Genomic DNA, 27,834 nt, shown 5'->3' with positions numbered 1-27,834 from the left:
ATCGCTGGTGAATTAGCGTGGAGGGTGCGGAAGGGCAGGGGAGGGCAGAGGAGGGGAGAGGAGGTGGCGGCGGTGCCCAAACCCTGTCCCGCTGCTCTCCCCTCCCCCACCTTCATCTCCCTTCCCGGCTTGAGCTGTCACTCGGATGATGTCAGCTGGCTGGCTGGGCGGGCTCCGGCGGCCTTTCCACTCCCTTCTCAGGGCCATTGCCACAACCACAGCCTCAGCCCCGGCCCCAGCCCCAGCTGACCGGAGGTGAGGAGGGGCGGGGTGTCAAGACTAGCTGTCGGACCGCCCTGGACCGCCCAGAGGCACTGAAGGCCGAGCCAAGCGGCCGCAGCTGCGGCGGCAATCGCACCTCCCCAGACAGGGGAGGGAGAAGGAGAGGCGGAGCCGAAGCAGGCAGGGGAGGCGGGGCTGGACTGCCGAAGCAGCCCAGGTCGCTGCCCCAAAGTTGAGCCGAGCCGAGCCGAGGGAGAACTGAGCGAGCAGGCTGGCTGAGCTGCCGGCCGTAAGCGTGTCTCTCCGGCAGTCTTAGTGCCCCCGGTCCTGCCTGCGCCCTGCGCCCAGCCCGCCGCGCCCTCGGCCTGTACAGCTCTGCTCCATGCGGGGTGGCAGCGCGGGCCTGGCTGCCTAGCGAGCCGAGCCGAACTGGGCCCGGGGCCTGGGGGCCCTGGCGCTGCCTGTCTGCCTGCCTGCCAGTAGAGCCCGGAGCAGCACGCGGAAGTGGTGAGTGCCAAGGCGGGGGAGGGGGCGGCAGGGGTCTGCCAGATGGGGCAGGAAATAGGGGTCAGCAGGATGCGGCGGAGGTGGGGGGGGGCAAAGTTCCCACAGCTGCCCTCTCCACTCCTCTACTGGCGCGCCGGGGAGGGGGGCTGGGCTCTCCCCAGGGCCACCCGGGGGCTGGGGACAGCAGCGGGCGGGATCGGGGATTTCCAGCTTTGGGGAGGAGGGCGGTCAGCGCTGCCCCGGGGGTCCCCAGCCGGGATCGGCTTATAGCGGCAGATCTAAAGTTATGGGCCCTCTATCTTTACCGCCCTCGCCCCCCGCTCTGTGTCGTTCAATTAAAATACAAAGTTTTCCTAAACAAGATCCGAACGCGCCGTCTGACATCCTGTTTATGTCGGCCAAGTACATCCTGCGTGCGGCCCCTAGAGTGGGGCGGGGTTGGGGGGGGCAGTGCTGGGGCTGCGGGCGGTCGAGGACACTTCTCTCTTTTCTGGGCTCCAAACTGGACCCCGCGGAGGTCAAGGTAGGAGCAGAATCGCGGTGGGAATTGAGGGAGTGAGAGAGATTTTTAACTCCTCCCTCTTACAAGCTATCATCGAGTCTTTGCTCTCCAAACCCCCTGAGGACTCTCGGGGGGGGGCTTGTTCCCCGGGGCACTGAGTAATAGGGGCTCAGACGCGTCCCCCCCCTTCTCGCTGCTCAAGGAAGAAGTGCCACGCTGACCTACCCCTCCCCCACCCCAACAGGGGGCCTGGGACTCCTCAGTTTGGGAGGGATGTCGAAGGAAAGGAGAGGGGAAAAGCACCTCAGATTATCTTTAAGGGAGAAATAGGTTGAAACCAAGCCTCTGGATCGCTCATCTATTTACCCCATTCCTGTGCCAGGGCCAGGGGCTCAGACAAACAAGTCAGACCAAGAAACGTCAGGGCTAGAAAGAACGGCCCCGCGATGAGTCGGATAAGAACGAAGAGTCTCCCCCATCTCTCCTCCCTCCGCAAGATCTCATAGATAGATGTGGGCTCTCTGCGTGTGTGTTATTTTCATATTTGTCCAGAAGCTTCCAGGGAGATGAGAGAATATGGTTTCTTAGGATCAGGTGTTTGCAGCCCGGGCCCTTGAGAAGGCAGACATTCTGCCTGACGCCCTGGGCAGTCAGGAAAACAGACTAGGGGTTGGGGGAGGGAGGTTCGTTGAGGGGTCCCTGGACACGCTGGGAATCCTGCTTGTCTGCCATCTTCGGTCTCTGGACGCGTCAGGAGAGACGAAATTAAAAGGGGGCTTTTCAAATCAAACAGAACAAAGAGCCCCACCTTCGGCCCTGCCGAAGTTTATGGGCTCAGATAAGTATAAAAGCCCTGGGAGCTAAGTGCGGGGCTCTAAAGTGTGGACAAGCCGAGCTTGGCCGTGAGCTCTGGATCTCCTCGGTTGTCTGGGGCCGCGAGAGTGATAAGACCCGAAGTGATACATTTGTATCCTGTAGAAGGACACGTTCAGAGCAGAATGGGAGTAGGGATGCGATAGGGAAGAGGCTTTTTTTTTTTATCTTTGCTGTTGAAAATGACCTGCGTTTCATGTCAGTTTTCTCCTCGGATCTATCGGTCTCAAGGCCCCATTGAGCTGCTGTTGAGTGTTTGCCTTTAATTTCCAGGGATCTTTGGCTCGCTGGCTGGTGGTAAGAGGGGCAGCAGCATTGATGCTTGAAAGGGCTCCGGGAAACTTTCACACCAATTCCTCTGCCTTGTACTTTGTGGTGAGGGCAGACGGTAGGGGTGGTGGAGGTGGATGGTAGGAGCCGGTACCGTTCATTTGGAGAAAATGCTTTGTGTGATTTCAGGAAAATACCTTCCACACCTTGTGGACTCCCATGATCTTTTGTGCACAAACTAAAAACTTTTGCACAAACCCTCCCCAGGGGTGTTATGTTGGAATGAATCAGAGAAGGTGGGTCAGAGTCTGGATAATGTGGAAGGGAGTTCTTAAAATTATCTCTGTCCTCCCACCCAGGGATCCCAATTCCAATGTATACACATAGGTGTGAAACAAATGTCATGGCCACCCACCCCTACCTCCCAATCCTATAGCTCGCTGAACTTGGAGTCAGGAAGACCTAGGTTCAAATTCTGTTTCAGGCACTGAATGGCTTAGTCCCAGTTTGCCATTTTACTATTCTAGGTTTATACTTCCCTCATTGGCACGTTTATACATACATAATACATACATACATACATACATACATACATACATATAATTTGTATAAAGTTAGACTAAGTGTCTGCTGAGGACCTCTGAAATTCTCTGATTCTGTCTAGACTAGGGGCCAGGCAACACTAACAGTTGGGCGGGAATAAAGGAAGGTCCTGTACGGAGGGTACCTGAGCTGGGCTTTGGGAGGGAACAAAGATTTACAAGAGGTGGCTATGTGAAGGAAGAGAATTCAAGGCATAGGGGAGAGCCTGGGTGGGCAAAGGTTTGAAGGCAGGAGATGTACCAGGGCAATGTACTGGCTTTGGAGTCTGCAGCATTCCAGTCTGGCATCTTGGCCTCTTTGGGTCTGGGTGGTCTTGAATTAATCATATCATCCCTTCTGAACTTCAAAGTACTTTGGATAGATGATACCTGCATTAGGAGTTTCTTCAATGATCAAATGTCATGAAAGGGCTATTATAAATGTTAGTCAGTGACTGTTTTTGCTGAAAAGATCGGTGACCTCTTGAGAAGGTCAAGGTAGAAAATCTTCCCTCTGGAAAGACAATTTAAAATATTCCAAACTAGAATTAATCGTCATGAATTGCACTCAGGAAAACGGTGTTAATATCATAGAATCTTGGAGCATGAGCTGGAAAGAAGTTTAGAGATCATTTCATCCAATCCTCTCATTTTACTGGAGAGGAAACTGATACTTAGAAGGGTGGAAGTGATTTGTCCAAGGGCACACATTTGAGAATATTGTTAGATATAGAGACAGTTTGATAATGACCAGCACCTATCCCGTGCCTGGCAATCCTGGAGGCTGGGTGGATTGTCTTGGGAGAACCGAGGCATCCGTGGTGTGCCAAACTTTCATGTTTCTCAGCGGCCTTTGCAACAACACGGGATTTGGACCCTCAAGGCTCAATACTGCTCAAGATAACTAACTAACCAGGGCAATCAGGGAAGGCTTCTTGTGGAAGAGGTCAGATTTGAGCTGGGTGTTAAAGGATTAGTAGATAAAGAGGGAAAGAGAAGGGATTCCAGGTATGAGGAGCAAAGAGACCAAGAAAAGTATTCAAAGGTCATTTGGGGGCAGTGGAAGGACCAAAGGTAGACCAGTTTAGTAGGAGCATAGATTACATGTTTAGGTAGTTTGTCTGAAAATGATCTGAGTGTCTTAGTGGACTGCAAGCTCGATATGGGTAAATAGTATGACATAGCAGCACCCCCCCCCAAAAAAAAAGCTAAGGTGCCCTTAGGTTGCATTAAGAGTGTGCAGAGCTCCCAGAAATAAAGAGCCCAGTCCCACTGTCCTCTCCCCTGGAGGATCTGGAGTATTGTGGGCAGCTTTAGGAAAGACAGTAATAAACTAGGGAATATTCAGAAGAGGTAGACAGGACAGGTAGGCTTGTAGGTGGGCAGATAGGATGATGGGCTGACAGATAGAGAAAGCATTTACTTGATGCCTACTGTGTACCAGGCACTGTGTTACAACTCTCACAATCATGCCATGTGGGGATTGGTTGGAGGAACTGGGCATGTTGGACATGAAGAAGAGCAGGCTCAGGGAGGATCTGGAGAACTGTCTTACAGGCGAGAGACAGCAGGAAAGGTCAGACCTGTTCAGCTCTGAATTAGAGGGAAGAATGAAGGGCAATGGAGGTGCAAGAAGCATATTGAGGCTTGACATCACATAACCCTTCCTAACCAGGAGAGCTGCCCCAAAGTGGAATGGGCTGCCTGGTGTATGTGCATGTGTGTGCATGTGTGTGTGTGTGTGTGTGTGTGTGTGTGTCACGCATGCACGCACTTGCATGTGTGTGCGTGTGATCATCATCACTCAGGAAGCATTTATTAAGCACCTGGTATGTGCCAGGCACTCTGCTTTCACACTTGAATGGGGGAGGCAATGTGCAAACAATTATACATGGTGTTGTAGGGTAAAGAGGAAATAATCACTGAGAGAAGGCACTAGAATTTAGAGGGCTTGGGAAAGGCTTCTTGTACAAGGTGAAATTTAAGCTGGGAGAAAGGCAGGGAAGTGTTCAAGGTATGAAGCACAACCAATGAAAATGCTCATTGTCTGGAGATGAAGGGTCTTGTTCAAGAAACAGCTGGGACGCCAGGGTGACTAGACTGAAGAGTATGTGCGAGGGGAGTATATAAAGAGGAAGAAGACTGGAAAGGTGGGAAGGCCTAGGCTGATGAAGAGTTGTGAAGGATTTTGAACAGTATAGTTATTAATTATTCCTTGACAGTATCTAATACTATGTAATATACAATAACAATAGTTAACATTTATATAGCTCTTTAAGGTTTGCATATAGCTCTTTAAGGTTTGCAAAACGTTTTGTGTACGGTAACTCTTTTACCACAACCCTAGGAGGGGGGAGTGCTATTATTCTTCTCATTTTACAGATGAGGAAACTGAGGCAGAAAAAAGGTTAATTAACTTGCCCAGGTTAACACAGCTAAGAAGTACCACAGGTAGGCTTTAATTCTACTCTTCTCTACTCCAGGTCCAGTGCCCTACTCACTGGCCCATTTAGCTGCCTAGTGGGTTCCCCCTCATTGAGAATTTTCAAGCAAAGGCTAGATGACCCCTTGTTAGGTGCACCAAAATGTGCATCATTATGCAAGTGCCAGCTGCTAGCCCCTTCCCCATCTCCTCAAAGGTTACCTTCAATCCACTCTGGGTCTCTTTTATATATTCTGATTTATGTACGTTACTGTCTATTAGGTTGTAAGCTTCTTGAGGACAGAAGCTATTTTTTGTTTTTTTTGTTTTTCCCATTATATCCCCAATGCTTAGCGCAGTACCTGGCCCTTGGTAGATGCTAAGAGATGCTTGTAGATCAATTGATTGAAGTTTGGGTCAGAAAAGATGGCCTCTGAGGTCCCTCCAGCTCTGAATCCTTTGATTCTATGTGGAGGTGATTAGTCTGAGCAAATCACAGAAAGGAGAGGTGGCAGCAGATTGTGGAAGGCCTTGAATGTTAGACCAATGAGTTTGGACTGGAGTACAAATGCTAATTCTTTGCAGTTCAAATACATCAGAAACATGGCTCTTCAGAAGAGCTCCAAGTGCTTTGCACAACTGGAGTGACCCCAACAAGGACTCTTGGGAGCTAGACTAGACGAGTGTTTCCTGCCTGACTTTCATTGCCCTGATTTGACTAGAAGGTATTTTTGCTGTCCTTATTCAAAGCACACACCAATAACGCTATCCTGTTCTAAAGGGATCATCACGTGATTATTACATGATTTATTCTCTGAGATGGAAACATGCTGCCAAAGAGGTTTTTTTTTTCCTGACCTAAAGAATTATCTTAAGCCATTTAGAAACTGATAGCTAAACTGGATGCTTCAGAGGTATCAGAATTTTAGAGTTGGAGGGTATCTTAGAGACAACCTAGTCTAATATCCCAATTTTACAGATGAAGAATCTGAGGCCCAGAGAAATTAAGTGACTTCCCCACCATCACGTAAGTAGTCAGCAGCAGAATTCAGGTCTTCTGACTCCAACTCTGCATATTTTCTGTTATAATAATGGAGCTGGGGACAAGAACCCAGATCTCTTGACTTTCAACCTACTAGACTCATTTTAATATTGTACTTTCGGTGCCATCAGAATTTTGATGGCTTCAGAATCCAGAAGCCTCTTCATTCTTGCTCTACACCTCCATCTGGCACTTCTGCATGGGAGAGCCCACAGCTGGGCCAGGATTGAGCTGGTTCTCCACACTGGGCTGTTGCCCTCACTTCCACTTATCATTCAGTCATCAAAATCTAGGCTCATCTAGTTCAACTCCTCAGTTTTACAGATGAGGAAACTGAGGCCCAGAGAGGTGGAAAGGAGGTCATCTAGTCCGACTGCCTAGGGTTGAGGAAAGGAGTTGCCCAAGGTCTCACAGGTGGGCAGCAGAGACAGCATTTGACTCCAGAGTTCTTTGACTTATAGAGATGTTAAGTTCTTTCTTTGTGCCTGGGCGCTGTGCTAAGCTCTAAGTCACTGGAGATTCCTTATCTTAGGGCACTAGCCTGGGGACCTGGAGCCGCCCTTCCTCCCCACCTCCACCTCCCTTTTGGCTTCCAGTGATAAACACATTTCCTTTACTGTTTTCTGCCCCTTCTTCTCATCTAGTCTTTTCCTTACTCTTCCTCTGAGCTCTCCACGCTATAGGCCCTTGGAGATCTTCTCTCCTGACTTACCACTCACACCCCTCCTTCTTTGACCCATGTTTTGTGTTTTGGCTGGCCTGCCTGACACAGATTCAACTCTGACCAGGGCTTCTGGCCCTGGTGGCTCTGTGCCCAGGGTGGCTCACTGCATGGCCTCAGACCCCCTATGAACCTCGCTCTTGTTCAGAAGCTGCCCTCCCTGTAGCCTGCCTCCCTGTTTGGTAGAGCTGACAGCTGTGGCCCAGGGTCTTTGAATTCTTGGGACACCTTTGGCAGGACTCAGCTACTGAGTTCCAGGTATTTCCTATGTCAGGATGATGAACTGTTGACTTGTATGTGGGTCCTTCCTGAGGGAAGCGTGAGAATCTACATGTTTTTGCCAACCTGACAGATAATAAAAGTGTTGATAATGAGAAAGAGGCACATGTGTCCCAATGGGTAGAGAGGCATCCTTGGAAGCGGTAAGACCTGCCTTCAAGTCTTCCTTCTAGTCTAACATGTCCCGGCTGTGTGACCCTAGACAAGTCTCTTAACCTCTCTGTGCCCCAAGCAATGCCTTAAGACTACAAGTTAACCATTTGCATTGGTAGGGGGAGTTTGCTATGCCAATAAAACCACAAGTCCTATATTTAAAAAGAAATGGCAATGATAAATATGTCTTGGTTGATGTTTTATAAAACATTTCGCTTATGTTTTTTTCAACCTTACAACAATTCTGAGGTGGATAATGGGACAGAGAGTATCATTATCTTACAAATAAGGAAACTGAGGCAGAGTAAGTCTAAGTAAGCTGCTCAGGGTCACACAGCAGGTAGGGAGCACAGCTAGTCTTTTAACTCAGTTCTCACGGTCCTAACTTCAGTGTTCATTCTGCTCTACCCTAGTGACATTACCTGCAGAATATCCACAGACAGGACCATAATGGAAACTTTCCCCTTGCCAATACTTGGCCAAGGCCATACAAGGCACTACCACATCACTAAACTGGGCACTGTGCACTGATTCAATTCAGCCGGACTCCGAGGCAGTTAGCTGTGATTAGAGCATCTTAAAAGCGTTGGAATAGGAGTGTGAAGATTCACTCTAAGCTCTATCTCAAGGGCTCTTAACCTTGTTAATGTCACTACCCTTTCGTAGTCAAGTGAAACCTTTGCATCCGTTCTCAGAATAGCGATTTCAAATGCATTAAATATATAAGATTACGAAGGAAAGGGCAGCTAGGTGGCACCATAGAACATAGACTGCTTCTCATTCTAGCTGTGTGCTAATGAGCTGTGTGACCTTGGGAAAGTCATTGAAGCTGAATCACTGAAGAAGAATAAGATCCAATCTTACCTACTTCCACGAGGATCAATGAGTAGGCATTAAAAAAATACATTCTAGGGGCATCTACCTGGTGCAGTGGCCTTGGAGTCAGGAGGACCTGAGTTCAAATTTGGTCTCAGACACTTGACACTTATTAGCTGTGTGACCCTGGGCAAGTCACTTAAGCCTGATTGTCTCACCAAAAAAAAAAAAATACATCCTGTAATCATTTATTTTCTAAATTTTCAAGCATTTTTTCTATACCTACCATACCCCAATGCAAAAGCCTTGTGTCATATAAATATACTCAAAGAAAACAGATTCCCACAGTATTCTTAAGGTTTGTGACCTTGTTTTAAAAATATTTGAACAGCTATTTCGGTATAATTGATTTCCTTTGTCGTTGTTGTTGTGTGGTTGGTTTTCAGTCGTGTTCGACTCTTCGTGACCCCATTTGGGATTTTCTTGGCAAAGATCCTGGGGTGGTTTCCTATTTCTTTCTGCAGATCATTTTATATTTTGAGGAAACTGGGGCACATGGGGTTCAGTGACTCACCCAAGGTCACACAGCTGGTATATGCCTGGAGCTGGATTTGAACTCAAGAAGATGAGTGTTCTTGATTCTAGACCTGGTGGTTTCTGCTCTGTGGTGCCACCTACCTGCCCCTTTCTTTGTAATTCTATATATTTTATTTTATGCATTTAAAATCATTATTGTGAGAATGGGTAAGAAGGTTTCACTTGACTACCAAGAGGCAGTGACATTAACAAGGTTAAGAGCCCCTGAAGTAGAGCTTAGAGGGAAGCTGAAAAAGATAATAATGTCCCATGTTTATAGCCACAGTCTCTGAGTTTCAGATTTGAAAGGAACCTTAGAAGCAGTTCCATCTAACTCTCTTATTTTACGGAGGAGGATGAGAGAGGCCAAGATACTTTTCCAGGGTCACATTGCCAGTAAGTGACAGAGGATTCCAACTTAGGTCATATTTATTATGACGTACTGGCAGCTGGGAGGGGGGATGTGGGAGAAGGGAAGGAAGTGTACAAAAAACAAGGGGTGAAGTTGCTGAATTTAGTTCTTGTTGAACCTCAGTGATTCACTTTTAGGTTAATAGTTTTTCTTCCATATTTTGCTTTCCTCATATTAAAACCTATTTTTAGTTGTTTTATCCTTTCCCCTAATTCCTTTCTTCTGATCAAAAATGTGAGGGGAGGCGCTGAGGGGAAAAGTGGAAGAGCCTGCTAGTGTGTAGAGAAAAATTCTGAATTTCAGTTGGCACCTCCCCTTCCTTCATTTCTCATCCGATTAACCAGAAATTTGTGCCAATAGGGGGACAGAAGAGAAGAAGTAATGAGATTGCGGAGTCTAGAGGCAAAGTTGCAAGGAACCCCAGAGGTCATTTAGCCAGACTCCCTCACCTCATTGGAGCACGTGAGGAAACTCAGGCCATGGGTGCCAGGACCTACCAAAAGTCATAAGACCATTCATCTAGGTATTGCAGGCATAAGGTTTGTTTGAGAAAAAGGCCCAGATTTTCTTTCTTCTACTACTTTCTGATTCTTTGACCTTTAGGGTCCATTTCCAACAGTGCAGTAATAATAGACTGCATTTATGTGCAACAAAGTGTTTAGTCTTTCCTCAATTGATGGGTGAAGATTCACCTTCAGCCCAACCTAGATCTTTTGTAATGTTAATTATCTGCTCTTTTCTGTTTTTTTTAACTGTAGCGTTCACATTTTGCTTAAGCACTGGTTTCTACCTGTGATGTGAAGTCATTCAAGGTTCATTTGTTGTTTCCTCCTCTGCCCCCCCTCATCTTATCATAAGCATGTCCTTAATTCTTCCCTGGGTGATGTTTACACCGAGTGTTTGGGGGTGTGGGAATATTTCTGCTCCACAGACAACACTTGGAAAATGATGAGCTTAGAGCTGCTGGTCTGGTTCCTGTCTCATTCTCTTATGGGTGCTTAATGACAGCCTTTCTTTGTCTTCTCAACCCACAAGGAACAGTGCTAAAAACCTACTGCATTGGGCTGAATTCAAAGAAGGGGACCTCAGTGCCTTGGTTTCTTCTTGTGTTATGGGGGGATACCTGTAGTTCCTACCCCCAGGACTGTTGTGAGCCTCAGAAGAGGGAATTTATACAAAACACTGCTACATACATGTTAGTTCTCAGCAGCAGTGGCTCTTAGAAGCAAGGACCATTTTTTGCTTTTGTCCTTATCGCCTGTGATTAGTATACAACAAGCACTTAATTAATGCTTATACGTTGAATTCTAGAAGACAAGCCAAGGTTTGGTGGATACAGGGGCATCAGGCATCAGTTTCTGCTTCTGACACATTCTGGCTATGTGACTTGGAAAAATAAACTAACTTCTTAAGTGATCCTGGGAAATTCTCTAAGAGTCTAAGGTGCCAAATGGTTGTTGATGAGCAAATGAGCAAATAAAGTACAACTATGTGCCCAGTGCTGAGAATACAAATAAAAAAGCAAGACAGTTATTATTCTTAGAGCTCACATTCAAATGGGGAAGACAACACGTTTGGTAGGTTTCAGGTGCAAGTCAGATGGAAAGCTCCCATGGTCCTTAGGGTGCAGCATCAAAGCAGATGTTAATGCTTCTTTAATGTCATTTCTACTGATAAAATCATATCAGTTTCTGATGTTGAACCATTTGACGAGGCCAAGGACTTTGGTCACAAGAACTTTCTGTTCTGAGTCTTCAGGAGCTGCAGTCCTTGCATAGATGGAAGGAATTTCCTCATGGAGAGCTCTATGATAAAATCATAGCTCTGGACACAAAGAAAAAAAATAGAGTATTTCACAAAGAAATACAGATCTGCTGTCTTTTGACCTATGGTGACCACTCCCCTGAGAATGGCTTTGGTGGGAGTAAGGTAAGGAGTGATTTGTAATTAGAGCATAATGGTCTATCTTGGTGTCACCAAAGTACTTAATAGAAGGCTCATTAAACGGCTTAACCATCTGGCCTGCAATATTGTTTACCCAGCTAACTTCCTGCCAAGGTTCTTGTTTAAATTATTTACATTTCCAATTAGTTGGAACTGAAATCATCTATTTAAGCAAACAAAAATAATAAGAATAAATTTGTAGAGTGTTTGTCTAGAGAGGGTGATAGGGACAAAGATGTAGTTGGAAACCTCCTTCTCTCCCCCCCACTCCTCCCAACTCCGAATTCCTTCTACGGATTAATTTATGCAATAACAGACTTCGTGAATGCCCTTGCTCTCGTGTCTGGTTTTTAATTTTCCAATTGACCTTGTTGAGACACAGCCAACTCCGTAACTGGGAAAGTTGAACGAGTCCTTTGTTTGAGTTCTCTTGTCTGGAGAACGTGCACAATCCCTGGTTTGGTGGCAGCTTCAGTTGGGCTCAATGCAGGGTTTGACCCAGATTCTGTTCTGTAGGGAAGAGGGGGTGATTTCATTTTTTTGGTGTGGGGAGGGATAGAACAGGAGTAAGTTAGTGCAGTATAATGTAGTATAGCTTTTAGGGTCATTGGATGGCTTTGGGTCATAACCCTACAGTCTCTAGATGGGTCTGAACTATCAATAGAGCACCACCCATGAGCAGTGGAGCAATGGAGAGATGCATGGTGGGAGTGGGCGGGCACCAGAGCATAAAAAGTGAGGAATGAATAGAAGAATGGGATTAATGGACACCATCAAAATGTTGTATGGTTAAAAAAGAAGACAGGCTAGTCGTGGAGAAAACCGAAGGATGCCCTGGTTGCTTCACTGACACCTTTTTGTCTAGGAACGTCTCCAGCACATTGAGCCGACTCCTTGGGGTGAACTCAGGAGAGAGTGGATATGAGAATGGATACGGATAAGGGCCATCCAGGATAGGCAGCTATTGGTGGGCTCTGATCTGTGTCTTGGAGGGAATGAATTTGAGCCTTAGAAAGTGGCTAAAAAAAAGAAAAAAAACAAATCAAAAAGACAAAAACTGGAAGGGGTACAAGTCCCTTTAGGTTCCCCAACCTCCTTCAAACTGAAACAAAACAGGCTTTCCGTTAGCCCTGCTATAGCCTTGGGCTGCTGCCCGTTTTTTCTTCCTCTTCGCCACGAAGCTCTTGGAAAGATCAATTTGCATCTAGTCTGCCCAGCCTGACCCTTCTTCCTTCCCACCCACTTATTGCTTAGTTCTTTCTAACCTAGCTCTCCTGTCCTTTTATTCAACTCTCTCCTCAAAGGTCACCAGAAGTGGTGCTCCCACTGTATCCAGGGCCATCTCCAGTTGTCCTGATCTATATCTTGCCACTGGACTCAGATGGCTCCAGAGGAGAAGGTGAGACTAATGACTTTGCACCCCTCTCTCACTTAATCCAGTTCACTGGAATGTCATGGCATCATCTCTCTGACGTCATGCTCCTCTTTGGGAACCAAGGGAAACAACAACCTCTGTGAGTGGTAGTAGGAGCTGCCCAGTGGGAACTTAACCACTGGAACTGGCCACTTGGGCAACACAGTGCTTGCGTTCTTTCTTTCATTCCCTTCCTTCCTTCCTTCCTTCCTTCCTTCCTTCCTTCCTTCCTTCCTTCCTTCCTTCCTTCCTTCCTTCCTTCCTTCCTTCCTTCCTTCCTTCCTTCCTTCCCTTCTTTCCTTCTTTCCTCTCTTTTTCTTCTTTTCCTTCTCTTCCCTTCCCCCTGTCCACAAAGGGTATCATACGTTACCTGCAGATGCTCTACAGAAAGGAATGTAAATTTTAATTGATGAAACCTCTTGGGGTTTGGATGCTAGATTTCTTTCTTAAGAACCAGGCCTTAAACCCCACTTGGTCATTGTTTGGGCTCTGATTGGCTCAGAGTGAATGTAATAGCAATTGTTTCCATTTCGGCCAGAAACCCTGAGGACCTTTCCCTCTCAGATTGTTTTTTTTTTTTAAAGTAGGTAAAAGAGGCCATTCTCTGCCCCATTTCTTCTTACCTATCCTTAATCACTGATTGGGTGTTGCCTCAGTCAAACTGAGACCTGTTAATGACCTTAGCTTAAAAAGGCCAAGGTCTCCCACTGCATCTGGAGACATCTCCAGTTGTCCTGTCCTGATCTATATCTGGCCACTGGACCTAGATGACTCTGGAGGAGAAAGTGAGGTTGGTGACCTTGCACAGCCCTCCCTCACTTAAATCGAGTTCACTCGCATGTCATGGCATCACCTCCCTGATGTCATTGGTCCTCTTTGTGAACGAAGAACAAACAACAACCCAGACTGACTCTACTTCCTTCCCACCCACTCATTGCTTAGCTCTTTCTAACCTAGCCCTTCTGTCCTTTCATTCAGATCTCTTCTCAAAGGTCATCAGTGAAGTCTTGGTCTTCAAAACCAAGAACTCTTCTCAGTCCTCATTGTCTTTGACTTTTGTGGAAGACTTGTTCCTTGAGTCTCATGCTCTTTCTTGATATACTGTCTTCTTTTGACTTATGTGACACTTCTCTGGTTGCTCCTGCTATGCCTTCTTCCCTGAGTTTTCTCTCTCCTTTTGTACCTGAAACAAAATGATCCTTTAAGGTTCTATCCCTGCCCCTGCCCTCTGGATATTTTCCTTTGCTAAACTTAAGTTTATAGAGTCTCAGAGTCAGAGCCCCATCTAGTCTTTGTTCCCACAACTATCATCCCCACTTAGATGACTCACAAATTTGTATTTACCTTTGACCCTTTCTCTGGAGGTCCAGTTTCATAACTCCAGCTGCCTTCTGGATACTTCCATCTGGATATCCCAATAGCACCATCAAGTCTACATGTTAACCTTAAAGTTTATCTTGTCTAACTTCCCTCCCAGTACAGGGAGCCCCTCTATCATTTAGGAACAGTGGCTTAGAACTATGGTCACCAGACTTCTTTTACAAATGCCAGGAGATAGGTTTGATTCTAAGAAAGGCAAGAAAGGGGCAGCTAGGATTTGCAGTGGACAGAGCATGGGCCCTGAAGTCAGGTGTTCAAATCCAGCCTCAGACCAAACACTTGACACTTACTAGCTGTGTGACCCTGGGCAAGTCACTTAACCTCAATTGCCTAAAAAAAGAATATAAAAAAAAGAAAGGCAAGAAAGCTGGATCAAGTCATATACTGAGTATAACATGCTATTACACTTAGATGTGCCATTATTGTTGTTTGTGGTTGGGATTTAATTATACTGAGTCCTGAAGACACAGAATCACAGAATTTGAGAGTTGGAAGGAATCTATCTCAATGGTCATCTAATTCAACTCAGAAGAAGAAGTGAAAAGATGTTCCTTCCTCCCTTTTTCACAGAGGTGGGGGACTATGGATTCAGAATGCTGAATGTACTCTCAAACTCAGTTGATTCATTGATTAGTTTTGCTGAATCACTTTCTCTTCTCTTCTGTCTCTCTGTCTCTGTCTCTGGCTCTCTCTCATTTTCTTTATTACAGGGGATGGCTGTCTTGGGGGGGTGAAGAATATAGGGATATGAAGGAGAGGTAAAAATAAAATCTATCAATAAAAAAATTGTTAGGATTTCAAATACATGATCATCTTTCCTCCTATGGTGGGCAACAGCCTAGGATGTTTTGCTTTTTGTTGTTATTGTTAATCTGAAATTTGTGATGTCACCAGTGTAGGGAGCTCTCCTGGTGAGGAACCCTCAGATCTCTTCTCTTCAACTAAGAGTTTTGGAGAGTAGTCTTGGGCATTGAAAGACTTGGCCAGGGTCCCAAAGCCAGTATGGGTCAGAGGCTGAACCTGAACCCAGGTGTTTTGGCTCTGAGGCCAGCTCTCAATTTACTAAACCACAATAGTGCTTATAGAGGGCTTAAAGAATTTTGACCATCATTATACGTCAATTTCATAGATTTTAAAAAAATGAGTTCAATTTATTTTAGTCCCAGTTTAAGAACTTCATTGACCTGGTGCCTGTCTAATTTATGATTGTGGAGAATAAAGCTTGGGAGCAGTGGGAAGAAAGAATCCAGTTGAATCACAACTTTCCAGGGTGACATTGTCCAGGTTTGGGTGGGTTTGGCTGGTTATTGAAGTCCCTTCTGACTCTGAGGTTCTGTCTTTAGTGACAGTTGAGGGAACATTGTCAAGGGGGGAGAACAGAAGTCATATTATCACATCTCAGTGGCTGGAGAGAGATGGAGGGCAGATGACTTAGGTGTAGAGAAAATTGTCACAAAGTTACTGGAGAAAGGGAGGAGGGAGATAAAACTTGATACATTTATATTAGTAAAAATAATCATGCTAGATGATCATTTGGGGGGCGGAAATTGTAGGACTGGACTAGAGGAATGCACCAGTTCCCTTCTAGGTCTTAGATTCTGTGGGCTAATCTTAGGAAAATTTAGTCAATCATTCAAAAAAAATTTAAGTGCTTTCCATGTGCTAAGCACTGAGGATACAAAGAGAAACATGAAACAACTTCTGCCCTCAAGAAGCTTACGTTTTAATGAGGGAGATGTGTATATAAATGGGTGCATAAAGATACTTTGACCATGTGTCCTGATATTTGGTTTGGAAAATTGGTTGGTTACTCTTTATACCTCGTATATGATGTCTCCCTATGTTTCATCCTCCCCACCACTCTTCCCCACCCCTGCCTTTCTTTGAAACTTCGATATTGGAAATAAAAGAGTCCTGTAATTCATACCACTGTCCATTTAGAAACTCGACAGCTTGTCTTTAATTGTTTCAAGCTGTACGGTGGGGGAAATTCTCCTGAATATTTTGAGATACCTGTGCTGCCGCTAATATGGGAGTCTGCATAGAGATGCTGGAGATCACTGCAGATCACTGTAGCTTCACACTATAGTAGGCCCTCTTTGTCAGTTTTTGACCACCCCCCCCATTAACCACAAGGTGGCTAACCTTCTGGGAGTGAGTCATTGCCTTATGACTTGACTCCAATAAAAGGTGGGGTAAGGTTGGGGGAGGGAGATTTAAGTAAAGAATTCTATATGTCAAGGACCTATGATTTAATGAGTGTGGGTGTGTTTCCCCCCTCACCTCACTGATGTAGACCACAGCCCACTACAAACTGGGTAATGGTCTTCAAGAGTCATGGCCAGCCTCAGGTCAACATGCAACCTTCTGTAAAACATTTCTTCCTAGAGGTGAGAGTTTCTCCCAGCTGACGGTGCTGAACATGATTGGGTGGGCCCTCTGGTGGACATGGGGAGCTCAGTGATGCATCCTTGTTTGCTTTTGAGTGAGAGATCTATTACAGGGGGTATTACCAGGGGTGATTGCCGAACCATCAGTTTGGGCCCTCTCCTGTCCCTGCCCCCAAATCCCTTTCTCCTTTACTCTTTTTCCCAGTCTCCACAAGACATTCATGATCCTGCTGGCCTCTTTTCCTGTTATGTAGTTAATAGTGTTTCTGCAAACAATGGGGATAGTTCCTCTGTTTCTGGGACAAGCAGCTTCTCTTGCCAGAATAAAAGTTCCCCCCTTAAAGAGCTCCCGGCTTTTCTACCCTTTTCTACCCTGGTAGTGATTAGGCAGCTAACTCATCAGCAGTCTTTAGAAGACAAAGAATGAGCCTAGGCCTTTGACTTGGAACTTTGGATTCAAATCCTTGCTCTCCTACTTAATGGCTATGAGGCTTTGGACAAGGCATGACCTCTCTGGGACGCTGTTTCCTCATTCGCTAGATAAGAAGGCGGCCAGTAGGTCCTCTTTTCAGATCTGTCTTAAGGGTTAAATGGTTTGACAGGATTTAATAGCTATCCATGGGATTGTTGCTTCTCAAGGGATTGTGGGACAGTGGAAAAAGCCCCAGATCTTGCCTCTTTCATTTACTACCTGGATGACCCTGGGCAAGTCACTTAATTGCTTTGTGCCTCAGTTTCCACATCTGTAATATGAAAGTTTTAGACTCATTAGGGCTCTAAGGCTGCTTCCAGCTCTAAATCTGTGATCCTATGACCACTTACAGGTATAAAATGGTAGTAGAGAGCTTCACATAAGCTACCACTGTAAGAGGAGAACAAAGTATTTTGGTATCAGATGAGGGATAAGTCATTTCCTACTTGGAGTATGGCAGGTAGGTCATTGGGAAATCAGGACAGATACCATGGAGGAGGTGGCATGTGAGGTGGGACTTATGGATAGATTGGACGTCAGTAGACAGAGTGGGGAGGGAGCAGGCCTTCTAGGCAGAGAGACTTGTCAGGGCTTTGAGGATGGAGAAGTAACCAGAGATAAGGCTAGAAGGTAGCTTAGAGAACCTTATATAAAGATTTCAAACTTTCTACAGTAAACAGTGTGTAGTTGTGAAAAGTGTTTTTGTTGTCCAGCTGTTTCAGACTCTACCACACCACCTAGCTACCCTGAGAGGTCTTAGAACAGTGGACCGTGATAAGTCCTGTACCCAAGGAAAATTAATTTGGCAGTGGTATGACTAAGGGAAGGGGAGACTTGTCTGACCTGAAAATATTTCTAAAGCACTTAGCTGTGTGATCTTGGACAAGCTGATGTCTCTGAGACTCAGTCTCATGCACTGTAAAATAAGAATAATAATGCCTGTAACTCATGGGTGGTTGTAAGGTTCAAATGAGATAAGATAGGCAAAGTGCTTCACAAACCTGAAATTGATAGGGACATGTTTGCTTTTATTAAGGACTTCTCCTGCTTATTGTAAAGACACCCACCTTTCCTTATACTTTTTGTCTCCATTTACAACTAGTCCACAGGACAGCTCCTTAGAATGACTGAGGTGGAGACAAATTCCTAAGGAGAGATGAGGGTCTTTGGCTCTTCACAAGGAGCAGGGAGGGGTGCAAGGGGCCGGTGAGGTTCAAGTCCTTGACTCCAAAGCCCTGAAATCCAGCCTTGAGGTAGACGTGCAGTGTGGTCTGAGTCAGGAGCCACCACTATCCAGTGCTTGCTTAATAACAGGTGACTTTTGCCCAGACTGGCACTACGTGTGCTGACACAGGGAAGGCCCGGGAGATGAGTTGATATTTAACCAGACACAACAAGATGGCAGGTTCGCCCATTCTGACACACTTGGCCCAGATTCTTTTTAAAATTTGCCATATGGCCAATGGCACTTGGCGGCCACAATTTGTCATATTCCCTGCTTCGACGTCCAGAGAACCATCAAGGTGCTTGTAAGTTTGCTGGGGCTTCTGGGAAAAGCTGCCATGGAAGTGGAGCAGCCAGATCTGGGAGAAAGAGAAAGAGCCACTAAGGAATGGCCCACTTTGGCTCTCTGAGGCTCAATTTCCTCTCGTAAAATGAAGGCGTTGGACAACATCAAGGACTCTTTAACCTGGGACTCACTGACTTATGTTCCAAATATTTTAGTAACTATATTTCAACATAATTAGTTTCCTTTCTAATCCAATGTCTTTTATTTTGTCCATTTAGTAACACAATTCTGAGGCAGGGTCCAGAGGCTTTACCAGCCTGACTGCCCAGTGGACCCATTGTGTCAAAAATGGTTAAAAAACCCCAGGATTGAGGCAAAGGATGAATTTGCAGTCAGAGGTCCAGAGTTTGAACTCCAGCTCTCCACTTTTACTATCTTTGTGCCCTTGGAGAACTCCCTGAGTCTCGGTTTCCTTGTCTATTCAACAAAAAGATCGCATTACACACTCTCAGAAGCTGATTCCAACTCCCATGATCTTCATAGTAGTCTCACTTTTGCTGCTACTTAGCTGTGTGGCCTAGGGCAAATAACTTTACCACTCTGGGCCAATTTCTGCTTCTTATAGATTGTAAAATTGAATAGATGATCTCTTAAGTGTCTTCTGGCTCTAAATCCTATGCTAACCCCGCTTCAATTAGTCAATAAGGGAGTGTTTATTCAGTGCCTGCTAGTACCCAATACAAAGTTAGGTGCTACAGGAGATACAAGGACAGATGAACTAGTAGTCCCTCTCCTCCAGGAGCCCAGCTTCTGAGAGAGGAGACAATATGTGCAATGGGATTTTGGGGGCGGGGGACAGCAGCAGCATTCCTGTCAATGCCTGTGTGTTCGACATGGGCCAAGTCCCTTTCTCTCCCTGGGTCTCAGTTCCTTCATCTGTACCATGATGGGCCCTTCTAGCTCCAAAATTCTGCCTTGCTTTAGTCTATGTCCTGGGGCAAATCACCTTTCTTCCCTCCACCTCAGATTCCTTCTTGTTAAAGGAGAGGGCTGGGCCAAATGTTCTCCAAGGTTCCTTCTGGCTCTAACATTTTTCATCTGTAAATGAGAAAATGATCGCCTTCACTGTAATAGTAAACATTGTTTTGAGCTTTTTGCCACTATGAGGAGGCTGGAAAACCAATGAGATCCTTGGGCTGTTTTTAGAATTATTTACTAAAATTGAATCAAGTGGCAAGACTGAACCCAGGCATGTTACCCTTGTTAAAGAAAACTCTCAAGAGGACTTGAGTTAAGACAGTGAAGGCATCCATGTTTAAAGACAGCAGAAAAACCCAACCGACCTTTCCAGACCGGCTCCTCCTGGAAGGCCTAATCTTTACTTAGTGTGGTTGGAAGGTGATGGCTTCATCTCTTGGTATTCAGGGACAGAACATTGGCCCTAGAGCCAGGTACTGGGTTCTATTTATCCCTGTGTTTAAATAACAAAATATCAAATGCTTGGCCCCCCAATTTTGTCATTCTAAGCTGTTTCCCATCTTTGCATAAAGGCAACCAATCAGTCAGTATTTATTAAGCACTTACTTTATGCCAGACCCTGTGCTAAGCAAAAATAGCCCCTGCCCTCAAGGACCTTACCTTCTAATGGTGAAGACAACATGTATATAAAGAGGGGCAGCTAGGTAGCACTGAAAGAGTGCTGGGCCTGGAGTCAGGGAGACTTATCTTCTGAGTTCAAATCTAGCCTCAGAGACTTAGCTGTGTGACCCTGGGCAAGTCACTTAACCTCTGTTTGCCTCAGTTTCTTCATCTATAAAAAAATGGAGATAATAATATCAATAACCTACCTCCCAGGGTGGTTGTGAGGCTCAAATACAGTAGAATTTGTAAAGCACTTAGCACAGGGACTAGCACCTAGGAGATATGTATATATGTACAGGGTAGGTACAAGGTGACAGCAGAGGAAATTGCATTGGCAGCTGAAGGACCAGGAAAGACCTCCTCCAGAATGATGGAATTTGAGCTAAGTCTCCAAGGAGGACAGAGATTCTAAGAGGGAGAAGTGAGGAAGACAGATTGCCCACTAGGCAATGGAGACAGTGACTGCAAAGGCCCAGAGACAATCATTAGATTGTAAACTCCCTGAGGGCAGGGACGGTCTTTTGCCTCTTTTTTTTTGTCCCTCAGCACAGAGTCTGGCATGCTGTAGGTGCTTAATAAATGTTGATTGATAAGTAGCTAGTAGGAGGGGAACAGTATGTAAGAGACTGGAAAGATAGGAAGGGACCAGGTTGTGAAAGCTTCAAATGTCAGAGGAGTTTAAATTTGATGCTAGAGGCAATAAGAAGTCCCAGGAGTTTATTGAGTAGGGTGTGTGTGAGTATGTGTGTATATGTGTGTGTGTGTGTGTGTGTGTGTGTGTGGGATTGTCTATATAGCATTTAGAGCTTGCTTAAGAAAGGTGGTTGAATTGAATTGAGACAACTCAGTCATCATCTTGGTTCGGGTCCTCATGTCCTCCCATCTGGAGTATTGGCAAATTTTCCCAGTTGGTCTCCCACACTTGTCCCTTCCTTCTCTAATCCTTCCTCCATTTACCTGCCAAAGCAATCTTCCCAAAGCACAGGACTGGTCATATCATCTACACACACACATACACACACACTGCCCCACACCCCCACCCCATACCCACATATACCTACACACACGTACACACACCCACATACACACGTATGCATGCACACACTTCCTGAATTCTGTAATGAGGAGACTAGGGACTTTTGTTTTTTCTCTTAGAAGGCCAAGGAGGCAGAATGCCTTTCTGACCCATCCTCTTTTTTTTTTTAACCTTTGTATTCTAATTTTTGCCCAAAGGTAAAACCCCCTTCTTTGACATTTCCAGTAATATTGTGTTTTCTCCTTGTTACTGACAATAATGCTTCCCCAGGGCCCAAGGGTGGAATTTTTTTAGTGGGGAAGTGAATCCTTGTGACTCAGCGACTTGGCTCTCTGGAACCCTAAAGTTCTTTTAGGTAGACTGTAAACAATTTATTCATGCCAGTGTCTCCTCTGCACCAAGTACAGGCCTTGCACAGTAGGTGCACAATAAATGCTGATTGACTTAATAAATATCTCAGTTTTCCAGAAAGAGCACTGGATTTAGAATGAGAGACTCTGGTTTCAAATCCTGACTACATTTCTGGTTAGGCCTGTGATATCTCTGCCTCAGTTTCTTCATCTGCAAAATTAGAGGGGCAAGCAAGATGATCCCTGAGGTCCATTTCTGTTCTAAATCTGTAATCCTCAGCCCAGTGCCTAGTGCAGAGTAGGTGCTTAATAAATGTGAATTGATTAGAGCAAAGTTTACTTAATTTTATAACCATTTTTGGATGGAAATACTTTGCTAATACATTTGTTTTTAAATTCATTTGCTTTCTGGACACAGAGGGTCTTATAGTCCTAAATGACTGGGCCATTTTCCTGATTAACTAGGGTCTGTGCTTTCTAAACTGTCACGGGATGTATAACCACAGTCCCCGAGATCTCGCTGCGTGCCCAGACTGCCTGCCACAGGGATGCTGACTTCTAAATAATTTGTTTTCTCCTCCAAATTCAGATGATTGTCACTTCTTACCTGTAGAGGAAGCAGCCCTTCTCTCCCTCTCCTTATATACTGGAGACTTAGGAACCACATCATGGGGTAGGGCCAGTAAGTGTACTCTGAATGAGGCTTGTAGGGAAGCTCATATGAGGCTAGTGAGGGAGTCCATCGACTGTTCGATATCCCTAGCACCCCTCTTTTTCTGCTGTCCACCTATATTCTGAGGAATGGTATAGTGGATTGGGTTTTGGACTCAGAATCATGAAGAACTGGGTTTGATTTGTACCCCTGACACTAACTGATCCTTAACCTTTCTGAGCCTCATCTGGAAAATGGGCTGATCCTACCACAGGATTACTGTGAGGATTAAATGAGATTAATTCATATGAAGTACTTTGCAAACTTTAAGTCATTATTGAAAAGTCAGCTGTTGGTGGTGGTGGTGGTGGTTATTTTTTCGTTCTCTTGTTATGTATGATAGAATACCATTAGAAATGGTCCTAGGCAAGCCACCATCCTGCCCAGAATCTCTAAAATGAGTAAGTTTGATCTAGGATCTCTAAGACTCTTTCTGGAGCTCGGAAGTCCACTGGGTTTAGTGTTTGGCACACTAGTACAAAAGCATCCACTTACTGCTTTTGGTAATCAAATCAAAGTATTGAGATGGCAGCCTTTTTCTGGAGGCTCACTCAGACCATCTTCAAGGGAGCTCCTCAGCAGACAGGATGATGGTGACGGTGAGGACCTCGGACAGTTCTCACATGGCTGGGACTTCTGCTAATTCTCAGGTCTTCCAGACTCCAGGCCCAGTGCGCTGTCTACTGTGTCACCTGGTAATTCTGTCATTCTCTGTGCTTTTGGCATTTTCATAAAGACAGATTACTAGGAGAGACATTTAGACATTCAAATACACTGAAGCTTTAGCACCATTAAACTACAATACTTTGGTTATCCTTGATATCAAAAGCGTGGGACTGATCCCCCATTAGCAGGACATTCGTTAAGTGCCAACCAGAAGACTTTATATGCGATCCTGGAGATAATATGGAACCTCTGGTTAAGTGATCATGCAGTTACTAAGTGTTAGAGTGAGGACTTGAATCCAGGGCTCTTACCATTAGACATTCAAACATAGCTCACAGGGTCATTCTGAGGAGAGTGTCTTGAAAATCAAAGCATTTTAGAAAATTGAGTGATGCGAAAGGGATGAGAATGAGGGTGATTACAGTGCTCAGGTAGTCACTAACACCTTAGATGGAACTCATTCACAGCAGGGATTGTGGCATCTTGTTGCATATGTAAGAAATTGTAGACCTATTGATTTAGAGTAGGAAAGAGCTTCCTTTAGGTGGCCCAGTGTTAGAGGACAGGAACAGGACTCAGGAAGATCTGAGTTCAAATCCAACCTCATCACTTAACATCTGTTTGCCTCAGTTTCCTCAAAATGAAAAATGGGGATAATAACAGCACCTACCTCCCTATGTTGTTGTAAGGATTGTGGAGAGAATTATGATTTTCATAATAATCTATATAATATGTGTAATGAATATACTAATAGATTAGATTTTTATGAAAATCACAGGATCAAAAGAGTAAATGTGTAAAATGCTTTGTCAACTCAGAGCACTACATAAATTCCAGTTATTACTGTTATTGTTTTAATTTTTATACTTCATTTTACAAATAGGGAAACTGAAGGCCAGAGAAGTTAAAAGGTCCCTCAAGTAGTAAGTAAAAAAGGTGGGATATGAACCTGAGCTTTCTGACTCCACATCCAGCCCTCTTTTCACTCTTTCCACTGCCTTTTCTGAAGCCAGAGTCTCCACCACTGAGGAGTTGACAGTGGGTTGGTGGTGCTGGATGGCTTCTGCTTCTGAGTCTCCCCACCCATAGCCCTTTGGACCTTACCATTTGCTATTCTAGGAGATGATTGGCATTTTGAAAATGGGTCTATCGCCCTTGACCCAACACTCATCAAAGCAGCAGGTAGTAGATGGGAGCTAGCTTGGCAGCTGGAGAACTCCATAAAGTGTGTTCATGGGCCCAGAGTGAAAGAGACCACAGGCTGCCTGAAAAGATGAGCACATTCAGTACACGTGGTATCAGATCCTCCTCCATCCACAAAGCCATAGGCTTTCTGCAAAATATATCAGCTTCAGGAGGAATTGAGAATGTTTGGTGCAAAGTGGATTTGGTTTTGTTAACCCATTTCCCCACAACCTCTTTGAGTCTTCTAGTAAAATGTGCTTGTATTCTTTCCAAGGAAACACAAACTCTACCCTTCTTGTCCATGGCAGCACCAGTCAGCCCACCAGCTCTTTACTGGCTGACACTCATCTGTTTACCTCTTAAGGCCCTAGATTTTGAACTGGAAGGAATCTGGAATGTCATTGTGGACAATCCATTATCATTAAGCTTTATGAAGCACCTACAATATGTCACGCATTGGGCTAAGCTTTGGGAATACAAAGACACTTGCCCTCAAGGGGCTTATATTCTATTGGAAGAGACCACGTGTTGCTCTACTAGGCAAATGCCAGGTGATTGGGGTGGGAGGAAGGACAGGATGCACTTAAAGAGAAATGAATGGACTTGGGTAGAAGGTGCTTGAATTGAGTCTTGAAGAAAAAGAAGAATTCTAAGAAGAAGCAGTGCCCTTCCAGGCATGGAGGTGGGCACTGCTGTTAAGAAGGCGGGTTTGACTGAACCCTAGAGTGAACAAAGGCGAGGAGATAATTAAGCCAGAAAGGTAGATTAGGGCCAGCTTGTAGATAACTTTACCGCTAGGAATAGTCATATTAAAGCTTCGAATTCATCCTGCTGGTGAGGGCCTGAGCACTTTGGGGTGGGATGGGGTGGTGGAATTAATTCAATTAAAGAAGCAGTTTGGCGTGGTGGAAACAGCACTGGGAGTGGAGTCAGACTATCTGTTTTTGAATCCTGAATCTGTCACTACCTGTGTGATCTTAGGCGAGCCACTCTATGTCTTTGGAAATGGAGCCTCAGTTTCCTCCTCTGTAAAATGAAGGGGTTGGGCCAGCTGGCTCGAATGGCCCTGTCCAGTGCCAGAATGATGGTTCCATGGCACTGTAATTAAATTCAATGAACATTAATTAAATATTTAAAATTCTGTGTGCCAGGTACTGTGCTATGGGCATACAAAACAAAGACAAACGTGAAGACAATCCCCGACCTCAAGAAGCTTATGTTCTGCTGTGTCACCTAAGGCTGAGCACCACCTCCTTCCTGCCATCCTTAAGACCTGTTAGAGAAGAGCTTCCCAGTTTGTCTTGACAATGACAATTCTTCCTGGTGAACGCTGTAGCCTAAGAAATAGCAGATCTCTCTACTTAGCTTTATAAAGAAAGTGCCTAAGAAATAGGATTCATGAAGTTATGTCTTCAACAGAAAAAAGATGCCCAATTATCTATGTCCTCATTCTAAGAAAACACTTGACAATTTCAAAGTAACCAAGACAATGAAAAATAAAGACTCAAAATTCAACATTTCTCAGAAAGTAGATATTATTTTACCTTGATAGGGAATTGATTTGTGTACATCATGGAGCAGTGATTTTTATTGATGTTGGGAGCTCTTCTCAACCAGATTAGGTCCCAATCCCACAATGAAAGTTTCTGTGACAGAAACATTCGTTTGCTCGTGGCTAACGCTGGTAAAAAAGCTATGAGTGTGATTACAACTCCAAACCTTAGAAATAGCTAACATCAGCAGACCTACTAAAGCCCAATTTTAACTGCCTCTAGGGAGCTCGCACCTGGGTGAGAAATAGTTTGGTAGACAGCCTTCTTCTGTCTGGAAGATGGTCTTGTGGAGGGAGTGGGTTGGGTTAAGGGATACTAGCATCTGGGGTGCAGAAAGACGGACCAGGAAATGTCTCAGGTAGAAGGGGGTGCTAAGCTGAGTCTTAAAAGGAAACTGGATATTCCAAGAAGGGAAAGGAATACATTCCAAGCATGGGGATAGTCACCAGTGTGAAGACAAGGAGTCAGAAATGGAGTGTTCCATGAATGTAACATTAAGAGTACCTTGAGACAGGGAATGTTTTCATTTTGCCTTTGTTTCTCCAACCATTAGCATAGTGCATTGCAACCTTTAGGTGTTTGCTGGGTACTTGCTGGATTGAATTGAATATTATTCCCTCAGTATTCCTTTTGTATAACTGTAAATAGTGTGTCTTGTTTTTTTTGCCTTGTATTTGTAATCAGGTTAGTAAGATAACCGTTCATCTGGATCATGGTTATATAAGTCACCAACCTCTGTTTATGTCACTCCCAGCCTGCTCCTTGACCCATTCTCATATCTAACATTATCATCTTATTCTCTAGGGCAAATCAGGGGATATATCTGTATGTTTCCTCATTAAGTAATAAAATTTCAAGTCATCTCTCAATCAGCTAAACTCAGAGTTCCACCTCAGTTCATGAAATATTATTTATTTAATAAACTGGAGAAAACTCCTTTCCCTATATCTCTATATAAATCCCTTCTGTTCCCAGGATTACGTAAATAAAATTACTGAATATACTTTTTTTTTACAGTGAAAACAATCATTTACAATATTTTAACTATGAGAATGATCTCAGAGTCATCTCAAACCTTCATTGTAACAGGAGATGACTTCACTTCTGAAAACAGTCTCACAGCAGTTCACCCTGGATAACAAATTCCCCTCATAAGAATCTTCTCAATCCTCTTTAAAAGATAAGTGTTACAAAAGTTTGGTAGGGAAAAAAAGATATCTACATCTTCTCTTTATTCTCTCTCCAGACGTGACAGCAAAGACAGTATGTTTAGAATCTTTCCAGCTCTCAGTCTTAATCATTTCTCTCCAGACTGAGTTGACAGTTCTAAAAAGAAAGATGTCTCTCTTCACCTTCATCCCTGTCTTCATTGTTTTTCCTCTAGCTCTTCCTAGATCAAAGTTTAACTTTTATGCACACTCTTCATGACTCCAGAAGAAACACATCATAGAAAGACACTTATAAAGGTATCTCCTTACAGTCTCTGGCCTTGAGGAGACAATAACAGTCCTCTGTAGGAGAAGACTTTGAAACTGGGGGTTAAATGCGGTTTCCATAAAGGGTTTTCCGAGGGCACATCTTTTTAACAGCCAGCTTTCACTTGAACAAGACTCCTTTAACTTCCTCCACGTGTCCTTTACGCTAAACCAGAGGACTGGAGACTGACTCCCTTCATTTCTGGCTTGGCCTAAGTAGCATTAATAACTGGCTGATGATTCAGAATTTCACCTGCCCTCTCAATCTCATGGCCTACTTCTTAAGAGAGAGCTTCTCACCTCCATCCTCCACCACCTGGCTGTAGGTATGGAGAATATCCAGTTCTACCTCTGGCCTTGCCTGTGTAACTTCCTTTTTGAATCTGGGGGCTTAGTCTGTGCAAAGATGGCTTATCATTCCATTTCTCACACTTGGTCTAACTCTGTTGCTTTTTTGCCCTTCACCCCTCCCAAGGGAAAAACTCAGCCCAACAGACATCAGTGACTACCTATTATATGCAAGGCACTGTGCTCAGTAGATGAAGAACAGTCTTCCCTCCTGGAGTGTCTGGTCCACTGGGTGTCAGGGAAGCAACAAGGGGCCAGATGGGTGTAGACAGGATCATTGGAGCACTAAGAATTGGAGCTGTCCAACAAGGGTACAGGTAGGAGGGAGCCCTGGAGCTAAGCCTTCAGCCAAGCTAGCATTCCAGCAGTGACCATTTATTAA

General features: G+C 44.8%; 1 protein-coding gene across 5 annotated transcripts in view; it reads left to right on the top strand.

Moving 5' to 3' along the window:
- Positions 1-246: 246 nt before the first annotated feature.
- Positions 247-27,834, top strand: part of JAK1 (Janus kinase 1) — a 142,985-nt gene continuing 115,397 nt past the window's right edge. For 4 of the 5 annotated variants that reach the window (XM_020993023.2, XM_078156688.1, XM_020993024.2 and 1 more), the window contains exon 1: positions 247-729. The gene's annotated coding sequence lies outside the window, so the exon portion shown is untranslated. Of the gene's footprint in view, positions 730-1,237; positions 1,253-27,834 lie in introns of those variants that run through there. The other variant, XM_078156687.1, reaches the window with a different exon arrangement.

This window comes from Phascolarctos cinereus, unplaced genomic scaffold (assembly GCF_003287225.1).
Source record: "Phascolarctos cinereus isolate Bilbo 61053 unplaced genomic scaffold, phaCin_HiC Scaffold_5;HRSCAF=322, whole genome shotgun sequence".
Lineage (NCBI taxonomy): Eukaryota > Metazoa > Chordata > Mammalia > Diprotodontia > Phascolarctidae > Phascolarctos > Phascolarctos cinereus.
Note: the sequence above shows the minus strand (reverse complement) of the source record. Positions and strands in the feature narration are given on the sequence as shown.